This window comes from Haliotis rubra, unplaced genomic scaffold (assembly GCF_003918875.1).
Source record: "Haliotis rubra isolate DU_JTF1 unplaced genomic scaffold, ASM391887v1 Scf520, whole genome shotgun sequence".
NCBI lineage: Eukaryota > Metazoa > Mollusca > Gastropoda > Lepetellida > Haliotidae > Haliotis > Haliotis rubra.
In genome coordinates this window covers 461,143-473,969 of record NW_025767214.1, presented here as the reverse complement: position 1 = coordinate 473,969, position 12,827 = coordinate 461,143, and the positions used below count along the sequence as shown (strand labels likewise).

At 42.0% G+C, this 12,827-nt stretch overlaps 1 pseudogene; it reads left to right on the top strand.

Moving 5' to 3' along the window:
* LOC124252683 overlaps positions 1–12,560 on the top strand; it is a 31,157-nt pseudogene extending 18,597 nt beyond the window's left edge.
* Positions 12,561–12,827: the final 267 nt, after the last annotated feature.

The window sequence follows — 12,827 nt, the reverse complement described above, 5'->3', positions numbered from 1 at the left end:
GATAGGCGTCATGGCAACTCTTGGCCAGAATTTCCACTGAAAGGCATGGAGTGATCACTGAAGGAGATGGAGTGACCACTGAAGGGATAGACTGACCACTGAAGGGATACACCGGCCACTGAAGGGGATAGAGTGACCCCTGAAGGGGATAGAGTGACCACTGAAGGAATAGACAGACCACTGAAGGGGATAGAGTGACCACTGAAGGAATAGACAGACCACTGAAGGGGATAGGGATAGAGTGACCACTGATGGGGATAGAGTGACCACTGAAGGGGATAGAGTGACCACTGAAGGGGATAGAGTGACCACTGAAGGAATAGACAGACCACTGAAGGGGATAGAGTGACCACTGAAGGAATAGACAGACCACTGAAGGGGATAGAGTGACCACTGAAGGGGAGAGAGTGACCACTGAAGGGGATAGAGTGACCACTGAAGGGGATAGAGTGACCACTGAAGGACCACTGAAGGGGAGAGAGACCACTGAAGGGGATAGAGACCCCTGAAGGAATAGACCCACTGAAGGGATAGACCACTGACCACTGAAGGGATAGAGTGACCACTGAAGGGATAGAGAAGGGGATAGAGTGACCACTGAAGGGACCACTGATAGAGAGTGACCACTGATGGGGATAGAGTGACCCCTGAAGGAATAGACAGACCACTGAAGGGGATAGAGTGACCACTGAAGGAATAGACAGACCATTGAAGGGGAGAGAGTGACCATTGAAGGGATAGAGTGACCACTGAAAGGGATAGAGTGACCATTGAAGGGATAGAGTGACCACTGAAGGGGATAGAGTGACCATTGAAGGGATAGAGTGACCATTGAAGGGATAGACTGACCATTGAAGGGATAGAGCGACCACTGAATGGGATAGAGTGATCACTGAAGGAGATGGAGTGACCACTGAAGGAGATGGAGTGACCACTGAAGGGATACACCGACCACTGAAGGGATAGAGTGACCACTGAAGGATAGACCGACCACTGAAGGATATAGAGTGACCACTGAAGGGACCACCACTGAAGGGATAGAGTGACCACTGAAGGGATACACTGACCACTGAAGGGATAGACCGACCACTGAAGGGGATAGAGTGACCACTGAAGGGGATAGACAGACCACTGAAGGGGATAGAGTGACCACTGAAGGGGATAGACAGACCACTGAAGGGGATAGAGTGACCACTGAAGGGGATAGACTGACCACTGAAGGGATAGAGTGACAATTGAAGGGGAAGGAATGACCATTGAAGGGTATGGGGTGACCACTGAAGGGGATAGAGTGACCACTGAAGGGGATAGACTGACCACTGAAGGGATAGAGTGACCACTGAAGGGGATAGAGTGACCACTGAAGGAATAGACAGACCACTGAAGGGGATAGAGTGACCACTGAGGGAATAGACAGACCATTGAAGGGGATAGAGTGACCATTGAAGGGGATAGAGTGACCATTGAAGGGGATAGAGTGACCATTGAAGGGATAGAGTGACCATTGAAGGGATAGAGTGACCATTGAAGGGATAGAGTGACCACTGAAGAGGATAGAGTGACCATTGAAGGGGATGGAGTGACCATTGAAGGGGATAGACTGACCACTGAAGGGGATAGAGTGACAATTGAAGGGGAAGGAATGACCATTGAAGGGTATGGGGTGACCACTGAAGGGGATAGAGACCTAGGATCCGTAATTTGACTGATGTTGTCATGAGGACCCTGTTGGATGCTCATGTGTCACATTGCCGTTCGATTATTTACCGACCGTTGAAATATCACTTCAGATTACTTGGCAAAGCGGCATTCACTTACTGTGTAAGGGTGGTGGTGTTCACTTTCAAATTGCTTTTTTATGCAGTTTAATATATCAGTTTGATTCTAGCGGACTTCTATCTGTCTCAAACACACAAAATATTTCTTGCATGATATTTTGTTTCCTGAAGTTTGTGATGCATAACATGTAGAATATAATATGTAGAAACATAAAACATAAAAATAGACGCATTTGTATAATTTTCTTGGTGAAGTTACATACTTTCTAATCGCCCCTCGTGCACTGACATTGTGACACCGTGTTGTTTCTTGTCCCAGGTATGGGGCGATGCTGCGGCCCAGATCTTCTACTCCCTTGGACCAGGTTTTGGTGGCTTGTTGACGATGGCCAGTTACAACAAGTTCAACAACAACTGCTACAGGTTCTCAATTTGACTAACGCTTAAATATATCATTTTCAAAGAAACAAACAACATATCCAATATGCGCTCTTAAAGTCGTGTTCCTGTAAATATAATTGAATCAAACATTGCAGTCAACCCGAATCCATGTGTATCTATAATACTGGGTGTTGTTAATATAGGGTCAAATGATCTACAGAACATGTAAAGAAAAGTTTCTCAGAAACAATAGAACTAAGTGTCATCATAATGTTTAATGTGTTGACAAACGTGACACATCGTGATATACAGACAAAAAGTTCAAACAGCACTAGCAAACATCAGCTGTTTAGACCAACCCCACACAAAATGACACACATGAATATATCTTGTGTACCCTCCTCGCGCATCCAGGACACAGGTGTATCTTGTTCTCATGCCCCTTATCAAGTTCATAATGACAGTTTGCGGAATAGCATTCCATTCATCTACTAGAGCTCTGCGGAATCCTGGGAGATGCACTGGTGCTGGGTGGCGTGTGTACACACATCGACCGAGTTCATCCCAGGCATGCTCAATTCGGTTCAAATCTGGCACGCATGCTGGCCACTCCATCCGCTCTGCACCCTGCTGCCTAATCCTGGCCCTATGAGGCCTAGCGTTGTCGTCTTGCAGTAAGAGGGTCGACCATAAAAGCCATGCATAGCTTGCAGGAATGGTACTGCTATAGGAGCCAGAATCTCGTCCCGATAACGCTGTCCAGAAAGATTGCCGTCGACCACGTGCAGTGGAGTACGTCCAGTAGGAATTATCCCTGCCCAAACCATGACATACCCCCGCCAAATCTGTTATGCGTGCCACAGATGAATCTGTTATTCGCTCTCCATTGCGACGATAAATCCTCTGCCGACCATCATGGAAGGACAAATGGAATCTGCTTTCATCTGTGAAGAGCACGCGGTACCATTGACGTTGACTCCAGCGGCCATGATGTCTACTCCATGTCAAACGCGCCTGCCTGTGACGTGGTGTTAGAGGTGGACGAACCGAGTCCGACCTGTGTCATCTCGGACTGTTGTGACTCTGGGGCGACCTGGTCGACGTGCATAGTCCACGGACCCATTGGCTTGAAATCTCTCCCACCGACTACCAATTGCACTTTGACTCACAATATAACGGACAACAACCTGCCGCTGAGTTCGATTCCAAAAGGCCTATAGCCTGACCCCTTTCAGCAAGTGTCAAAAAAAGTCTCATTTTGAGCTGCGATTTCAAACAGGTTCCTGAACAGTGAACGACGGTGAACAAGCATCAATGCATGTGTATTGTCCTCCACTTTCCATGGATAGAGCGACTTGCACGTGCAAAACATTGACATTAAGTGGCAGGTGGATTTCCATGTTGATAATTTGAATAAAAAACGTGCCATCTGTAACAGAATGTATCGGACGTTAAAGAACGTAATAATGACATTTCAACGGCCTGCTGTGTTTCCATATTGTTAAGAAAGTGTGTAAAACATTCAGTTGTATATATTTCAAACAAAATCGAAGATTTGACAACTTCTAAGAAATAGTGTTACCAATAGCTTGACCCTTCATTAATGACTTCGAGTATATATTTCGTTCATGACTTATTTACAAGGGACGCTATAATTGTGGCGTTGATCAACTGCGGCACGAGTGTATTTGCGGGATTCGCCGTCTTCTCACTCCTTGGGTTCATGGCCTACCAGTCCAACGTCGAAGTGACCGAGGTCGCAGCCGAGGGTAGGTAACACTGGTCATCCCAAAGCCGTATTGTAAAGAGGAATGTCTCATTTCCCTGGGAGATCCAAGCGACCAGCACAGTACCACTACCACAGGCAGCCACCATGTGACGATTGCTCACATCTTACGTAGTCCATTCAATATATTGCACGTTTTTCAATTGTATAATATTTCCAAAAAACTATTTCCATTTGCGTGGGTATCCGTTGTTGACGTTGGTTTCACTGTTCCACTTGATGCCAGAAGCCAAGGAGCCCACTTTGATATGTAAATGTTCGATTGTTATGCAGTTGTATCATAAGTTATATAATCATGCAAAACAGTATAAAAAGTGCACCGATATACTAATGAAAGGCTTGCATTAGGCCAATTAGTTCAGATAACAGAGCAAGTGGTTTTATTTACAAAGAAGAGAAAAATCCTTGACGCTCCTACAACTGCGGTTCGGTGGGACAGGTAACCCATACTAATGTTTAGGGTGGGTAGGTGTTTAACGTTTAGGGTGGGTGGATGTTTAATGTTTAGGGTGGGTGGGTGTTTAATGTTTAGGGTGGGTGTTAAATGTTTGGGGGGTGGGTGTTAAATGTTTGGGGTGGGTGGGTGTTTATTGTTTAGGTGGGTGGGTGTTTAATGTTTAGGGTGGGTGTTAAATGTTTGGGGTGGGTGGGTATGTAATGTTTAGGCTGGGTGGGTGTTTAATGTTTAGGGTGGGTGTTAAATGTTTTGGGTGGGTGGGTGTTTAATGTTTAGGGTGGGTGGGTATGGATAACTTCAGTGTTTATGTGTGTATCCAGAGGCCAAATGCCCCAAGATGTCAAGAAGTTACCAACTTTGTATATTTCAGGCGTTGGTTTAGCTTTCATTGCCTACCCAGAAGGTATATCTAGACTTCCGGTCGCCCCACTGTGGGCCTTCCTGTTCTTCTTCATGCTTGCTGACCCTGGGGATGGACAGCCAGGTAGGATGGAGACGACCCCCTCACTCATCCACAGTTCGCATGAAAGATTTTAATTATGAGTTTTCTTCAGTAACGTAAAGATTTTACAATCATTGAGTTTTCTTCAGAAACGTACAATACAACCCGTTGCCTGTACAATCATTGAGTTTTCTTCAGAAACGTACAATACAACCCGTTGCCTGTACAATCATTGAGTTTTCTTCAGAAACGTACAATACAACCCGTTGCCTGTACAATCATTTTTTGCTTTAACTTGAAAGTATGTTTCAAATTGTCACTACCACTACACTACTTAAACTGCAGTGTAACACCAGATTAGAAACAATTTTCCCAACTATTCAGCTCAGATTTTAACTGCATTTTAACAGTTTGCGTTCAAAGACGATAAGGAATGTGTAAATATAGACATTAGGGAGTTGGATAGATTTATGACAAGGAATATTATGGATATATTTTTAACATACACAGTGCGAATTTATTTCGTGTTATTGCTCACTTATGTGTTACATATTCAAGCACATGTTCCAACCCCATGACATGACCCTACTATGACCTGTCCACAGTTCGCCATGATGGAGACAGTCATAAGCGCCATCTCGGACGTCTTCCCCAATTATCTCCGTAAACGGAAGGTGCCCTTCACCTTGTTTTGTTGCACGATAGGGTTCTTGCTGGGCATACCGATCGTCACCTACGTGAGTAGACCTGGTCACTTGTCTCGCTTGTTTGTATCATTCTTGTCTCTAACTTCTGTTGCTATGGATACCACCACTTCCTTAAAGTCCAGTATAATGACGTCATCAAGCTCATGACATCAATCATGTAATGCATTAAGCTGTACGGATGGTTCAGAATGTACAGCCAACGTCTGTACCAGCAGGGGGTTTGCGGTTGGACGTGTTAACGATGATACATTTCTCAAACTGTGAGGTTGCATACGCATGTACGTGTCAACACAAATAAAATGTATTTGTCTTTACTCATAGGACAGCAGATGCGTGTTAGGGTTGGCGATAGTCTGTAGGGCGGTACACGTGTTAACGCGAATTGTAATCTCTACCAGATGTATGAATGTACTAGCACGTGTTAACACTGACGTTATTCTCATCCTCTGTGGTCATATGGCCCATAAAGATCTAGGTTAGAATGGGTCTTCAGCAACCCATGCTTGTCGTAAGAGGCGACTAACGGGACTGTAAGGCTCGCTAACTTAGTTGACACATATCATCGTATCCCAATGCAGAACGATGCTCATAATGTTGATCACTGGATTGTCTGGTCCAGACTCGATTTTTTTTACAGACCGAAGCCATATAGCTGGAATATTGCTGTGTGCGGCGTAAAACTAAACTCATTCACTCACTCTAGGGTGGTAAATATCTGTTAACACTGACGTTATTCTCAACCTCTAGGGTGGTATATATGTTAATTGTTATTCTCAACCTCTAGGGTGGTATATATCTGTTAATTGTTATTCTCAACCTCTAGGGTGGTATATATGTTAATTGTTATTCTCAACCTCTAGGGTGGTATATATATATGTTAATTGTTATTCTCAACCTCTAGGGTGGTATATATGTTAATTGTTATTCTCAACCTCTAGGGTGGTATATATGTTAATTGTTATTCTCAACCTCTAGGGTGGTATATATGTTAATTGTTATTCTCAACCTCTAGGGTGGTATATATGTTAATTGTTATTCTCAACCTCTAGGGTGGTATATATGTTAACTGTTATTCTCAACCTCTAGGGTGGTATATATGTTAATTGTTATTCTCAACCTCTAGGGTGGTATATATGTTAATTGTTATTCTCAACCTCTAGGGTGGTATATATGTTAACTGTTATTCTCAACCTCTAGGGTGGTATATATGTTAATTGTTATTCTCAACCTCTAGGGTGGTATATATACGTTAATTGTTATTCTCAACCTCTAGGGTGGTATATATGTTAATTGTTATTCTCAACCTCTAGGGTGGTATATATGTTAATCTGTTATTCTCAACCTCTAGGGTGGTATATACGTGTTAACCCTGATGAACTGGTACAGTGGCAGCTACAACCTGTTCGTGATTGGCCTTTGTGAGGTGGCCTGTATCGTGTATGTTTACGGTACGTTGAAATCTAATTTTGACTTGGCTTCATTTAAATGTTTTGTTCTTTAAAATATAAAGTTTTTTAATTAATTGCATAGTGCAACCAGTTATCTTTCAACGTTACGTGTCAAAGGTAGACAGATCGAGTGTTTATTCATGTGCATTTTAATTAGTATGAATACTGATTGTCGAGTTACAGCATTCTGACGTCACATTGCCCTCCTATTGTGAAACATACAATACTACGCCATCAACTGACGCCACAAACATTGCGTCAGCAATACCTTGACAGAAGGGTAATTTCTCTGCAGGGTTAACATTCCAAACGTGTTCATATATTTTTCGCTTTTAAAATATCAACGGGTTATACACAAGTATAGAACGTGGTACTCGAAATACGACTCGCCAGATGTTCACATTTATTACTGGCTTAGGACAGATCTATATTAATTATTTGTTTAAGTTTGGCTAGAGTTAAGAAAAACACATTACTTTCTTATGAAATATGTCCCTTGGTATCCTGGGTTGCTGGTTTCGAGTGATGACTTTCTGTTTTTCCAGGCATCAAGAGATTCATGTGTGATATTGAGATGATGATAGGATTCAAACCCAACTTCTACTGGTGGGGGATGTGGACGGTCCTTACACCCCTTACAATTGTGGTAAGGGCATACTCCCTACTATCGTAAGTCAGTGGTTTTAGTTGTAGTTAGATGTACGATGGGGTTACGTGCCCAATGCAGCGTGCGAAATAGTTTCCAAATTTTGCTAGCCAGTAGGGCCAGTGAATGTGAAGATTTACTGGCCAGACTGGATTTTAACTTGCCATGGGCTAGCGGTCCAGTGGCTATGGGGTTCGGAAAAAAAGTCCTCAGGAAAAAAGTACCGGTAAAAAAGTACTAAATTTGCCTATGAAAAAAGTCGTACTTTATTTTTTTATAACAAATGTGAAGAAACTTAGATATTCGGGATTTTAATACTTTATCCACATACAACAATGTAAATTGACAAATATACATTTGCAGGACTTTATAATTTTTTAATACTTTATTCACATAGGCACTTTCACATACAACATTGTAAATTGATAAAAATTTGCATCTGCACTGATACATTTGCAGGACTAAACATCATCGAGGTTATGAGACTTGGTCACTTCTGTGTTTTCATTTTGCAAGTTAAGTCCAAACTTTGCCCTGGCAGTTAATACTTGACTTACGGCTGCACTTCCAAACAATATATCTTTGATTTGTGAGTAGCATGTTTAGTGTACATGTGACCATCTAACACCAGCTTCAAGCCACCCTTGTTGGTCCCAATGACTTCCATGATGAAATGGTTACTAATGTTTTTCAGGAATACATCTATATACCCCCCAGAAGTTCTTTGATTCAATCAGCTAAAATCACATTTTATTTTGACAAACAGAACTCAAACAGTACTCCACAAGCTAGTTTGTTAAAACAATCTTGTTGTGAACACTAATTATTCTTTGATTCAATCAGCTAAAATCACATTTTGACAAACAGAACTCAAGCTAAATCCTGGATTAGATCTGTCCGGTTAAAATATCATTGTTCTTGGTTAACTCAGTATTTAATCCATGTCTTTTATACACAATCACTTTATGTTTTCTCTACAATAACTTTCATGTCAACATCCACTTAATCTGTTTTCACAATAATAGGACTTTTTTTCCTATAATCGTGGCTATTTCACTGGGCCCAGTGTGACACCTACAGCAATCATTTCCCGCTAACACTTATCTTCAATGTCATGTCACTGGCAAATTAATTGTTTTAGGTATCAGAGTCTTGTAATTACAAGACAGTTGCAACGTCAAAACACCCTAATCCTAACGATTTTAATCGCAAGTTGCTTCCAAGTTGTTAGACATAGGACTCAGAATGATGTCCCTTTGTTTGTGTTGACATTATGTCAAAGATACGATTGACAACACGTGACCTATCCAGAGACGAAAGTGAACAGCGTTCGAAACTAACGTCGGTCCTTAGGCCCAAAGCCGACTGAAAAACCACTCGGACCCACAGCTTTTATTTTCTGCAGTTCCTTATGGCCAACAGCGTTTTCATCCCCAATAACTGAGAGTATTATTTTTCGGGAGAGTATCATTCAGTAATTTTTAGTTTTTATCTCGATCAGCAGTTGTTGTCTGTAAGTGAAACGACTATCATTTTCGAGGAAGCCGTTTAAATCACTGAGACATCTTTTAACTTTTAAACTCAGTTTGTTAGTTGTCACGTTTTTTTTGTTTGCTTGGAATTACTTATATTGTAGCTAAAATATAGGGCCTTCATATTCTGATCAGGACCCACAACTTTTTATGGTTCTGGGTCCTTAGGGCCTGCAGCCTTTCAGGGTTAAGGGCAAACACTGAAAGTGAACGTTGTTTCGCCTGAGAGCCCAGCTGTGAACACATGCCGATATTGGCTTTCTTGTCGTCTTCTTAGTGCCTGTTTAGAGGAAGCATGTATATATGCTGGTCAGTTCTTTACCTGGCGAATCCATGTTGCCGAGTCATGCGTGAGAATCTCGCGAGATACGAGATGAATGCGACATAAAAGCTACATAAATACTATTCTGAATAGCGCATAGATACAGATAGGACAATTGATCACTGTCGCCGTGTTGCGGATTCATGGAAGATAATCAATGACTGCCTTGTCCGTCCTGTAGGTAGCCATGATAGAACCATAAAACTCGAACCACACCCTCGATTATCCAGCGTATGCCCTTTGTATTACTGGACCATATAAGGAGTGAAGTGGTGAGAGCTTTCATGTCTTTAATTCTGAATTTCCCACGCAAATATTTTAAACAGACGTTGATTATAATTTTTAACGAAATTATTGTAGCAGTGGGTCCCAGGTGCAAAATGGGGAACATGCACTTTGGGCTGTGCGGTAGCCTAGTAGTTAACGTGTTGGCTTGTCACGCCTAAGACTGAGTTCGATTCCCGACATGGATTCAATGCAATATGCGCATATTTGTGTCCCCCACCGTGATAATACTTGAATATTGCTATGTGAGACATGAAACCATTCTCGCCTTTGTAGTTCATCATCATCATCAGCGCCATCAACGCATCTCCGGCCGGCTACAACGACTACACGTTTGAGCCGTGGGCTCAAGGACTTGGTTGGATGATGTCGCTGGTGCCGGTTGCCGTCATCATCCTCGTCGCCCTCATACAAATCAAGAGACTGGGATTTGTAAGTCGAAACCGGAAGTTAACCGTGTCAAATAAACAGCCTGGTTCCCGGGGTCTGCTGCGCCTGCGCTACCGCTCCGACGCTTGGGCGCAGCAGACCCCGGGAACAACGCTGGTGAAATGAACTGCTATCCAGTATATTTTGTAAAAAGTTATGGCGCTGTTATAGACTATTATTTATCCAGATATTGAATGTATGTGTAAGTTTGTGTAAATAGTGGAGTCTGAAATTGATCATCAGTTTTCGGGAATCTGGGATGGGAACTGGTGCTGGGAGGAGGGAATGGTCTGGTAAGACAATAATCTGGTGATGCATGCTGATCGTTAATTATAATAATTATGAATTATTATATCAATAACACAAGTTAATGAGATGCATACAAAACCTATGTTGAAAACAATTAGATCTTGACTGGGATCCTGCTACATGACAGTGGCAGGTTGTGATTGGACGACACTAAACATAACATTGACTGGTGCTTGGTATGGAATGAAAGTCAACGGAGGACAATACGAAGTGTTTTGCAGAAAACATCATACGTGTAGTTTATAATCAGTATCTCCATGTCTCCATGTAAATAAACAATTGTAAATTAAGGTCGTACCCATACCTTTGTAGTACAGCTTTATTCTACAGTGTTTGGTCCTTACTTGCTGGTTAAAAGTACTCTTACCAAAAAATACAAAGAATTATTTTTCAAGAAATATCAATTTTGCTAGCGATGTATATGTGCATCTCACGCACATTACGAGCACGGATCGAAAGAAAAATAGGCTATTTACCAACTTCAGTGCTCTATCTGAAAGTCACCTAACCCGGATTTTAACTACGTAATCCAAACTTAATGGTTTGTGTTTATCTTTGGCAAAATGGATATTTCTGTAAACGAATAAATAGCATGTTTTGTCATTTCAGTAAGTAAGGGCTTGTTCTCTCTTTTTAAGTACATATAAACGTACACTTACAGACATCTTTGTTAAATAATCATCAGAATATTTCTAGTGGCGAGGACGTTAATCCTCTTTTATTATATCATATATATCAGAATACAATTATGATATCAGTTATAAGTATTTATTAAACATATTTAAGCTATCAGCAACCTTTAAATGAATGATTAAAATATGTTTTCTGAACGCTTCTCCTCGCAGTGGAACTCACTGAAGCCCACAGCTGACTGGGGTCCGGCTGACCCCATCAACAGAACCGGCAGGTACGCTGTCATGAACAGCGTTGCCATTGAGTCCTCACCTTCTTACAACATCTCCTCCAAGGTCAACGAGGCGTTCGAGACGGACGACCTTCCCCTCAAGAACCTGAACGGACACTCGCTCCACGATGACACGCCCACAAAGGAGGACTTAAGCTCGTCTTACTCCCTTCGTCTGTAGACTTTACGTTTAAGTCTGAAATTTACTCAGCTATTTCCCCCCTTTCTCTCACCTAATTCCCGCTACATTCGGCCTGTCCAGAATTCCGTTGTATTTTCCAAAACGCCTTTAATGTAGTCCCTGAATTTGGTGTGTGGTTTTCAGAAAGAAAAAGAAGGTTTACCTGTACCATTTCCAGTGCAATTTCAGATACTTGTGGTTTAGCTAACTACAGCCTACAGCTAACTATACCGGACTTGTCTGACTCGATCCTCGATCTACAGTGACTGTCTAAATCGTCCACCTATATACAAGGGACACTACTCCTTTCTTGATTCGTAAATGCAGTAGGTTGTCAGTTGCGATGATGTCTCAAAGCACACTATTGTAGCACTTACCAAAGGTAGAGTGCACAGGCAGCGCTAACGGTACTGGACGGTTTGAGCGTAGATACAACGCAACCATTTCATCTCCAAACACCGGTAGGCGCTACTTACTCTGTATACAGGACTCTCCCGTAACAGCACTTTTTTGTAATCTCGTAAACTATGGCTCCTAATGTTGTAACTGTCCTTAAACTAGTTCGCGTTAAAGAGGGGATTGTGTAGCATAATGATATTCGTTTGGGCTGTAGCGTAATGATATTTATTTGCTCTTTACATATATTTCAACTTCGAGGGATACGCCTGGACTTATTGTAAGGATATATAATGTTAGCGCTAGGGAATACTTTCAATTGCCGAGACAGATTATACTGAGTGTACAACACGGAATAGCAGTGAAAACTATAGGGACAGATCACTATTAATCAATGATAACACCAGGTGTTCGTGTATGCATACCCTTCTCTGACACTTCCAAGCGAAACCTCCTCACCACAACCCACTAAACGTTTACATCGCATGGGTGCATGGATGCAATATATTGTTTTGAATTAATATATGTTTTCTGCCATATTAAAAACGGTTGTGTTTCGCAAGGTCTTATGAGTATTTTGGTTATAGCACGGAAGAAGACCCCAAGGGAAGCAGGTGTTTAGTATGGGCATTGCGTTGACAAACAACGATGATACTGGCTTTATATTCAAAGCCAGGATCCCAGGATGTAGAGTAACTGACAAAACAGGACGGCGAATTAGGCGTTTTAGAGGACTGTTCCGACCACAGAAAATGTCAAATCATGTTTCACAGTTGTGGATTGTAAACAAGAAGTTTTACAAATCCCATTATTATCGGAGAAAC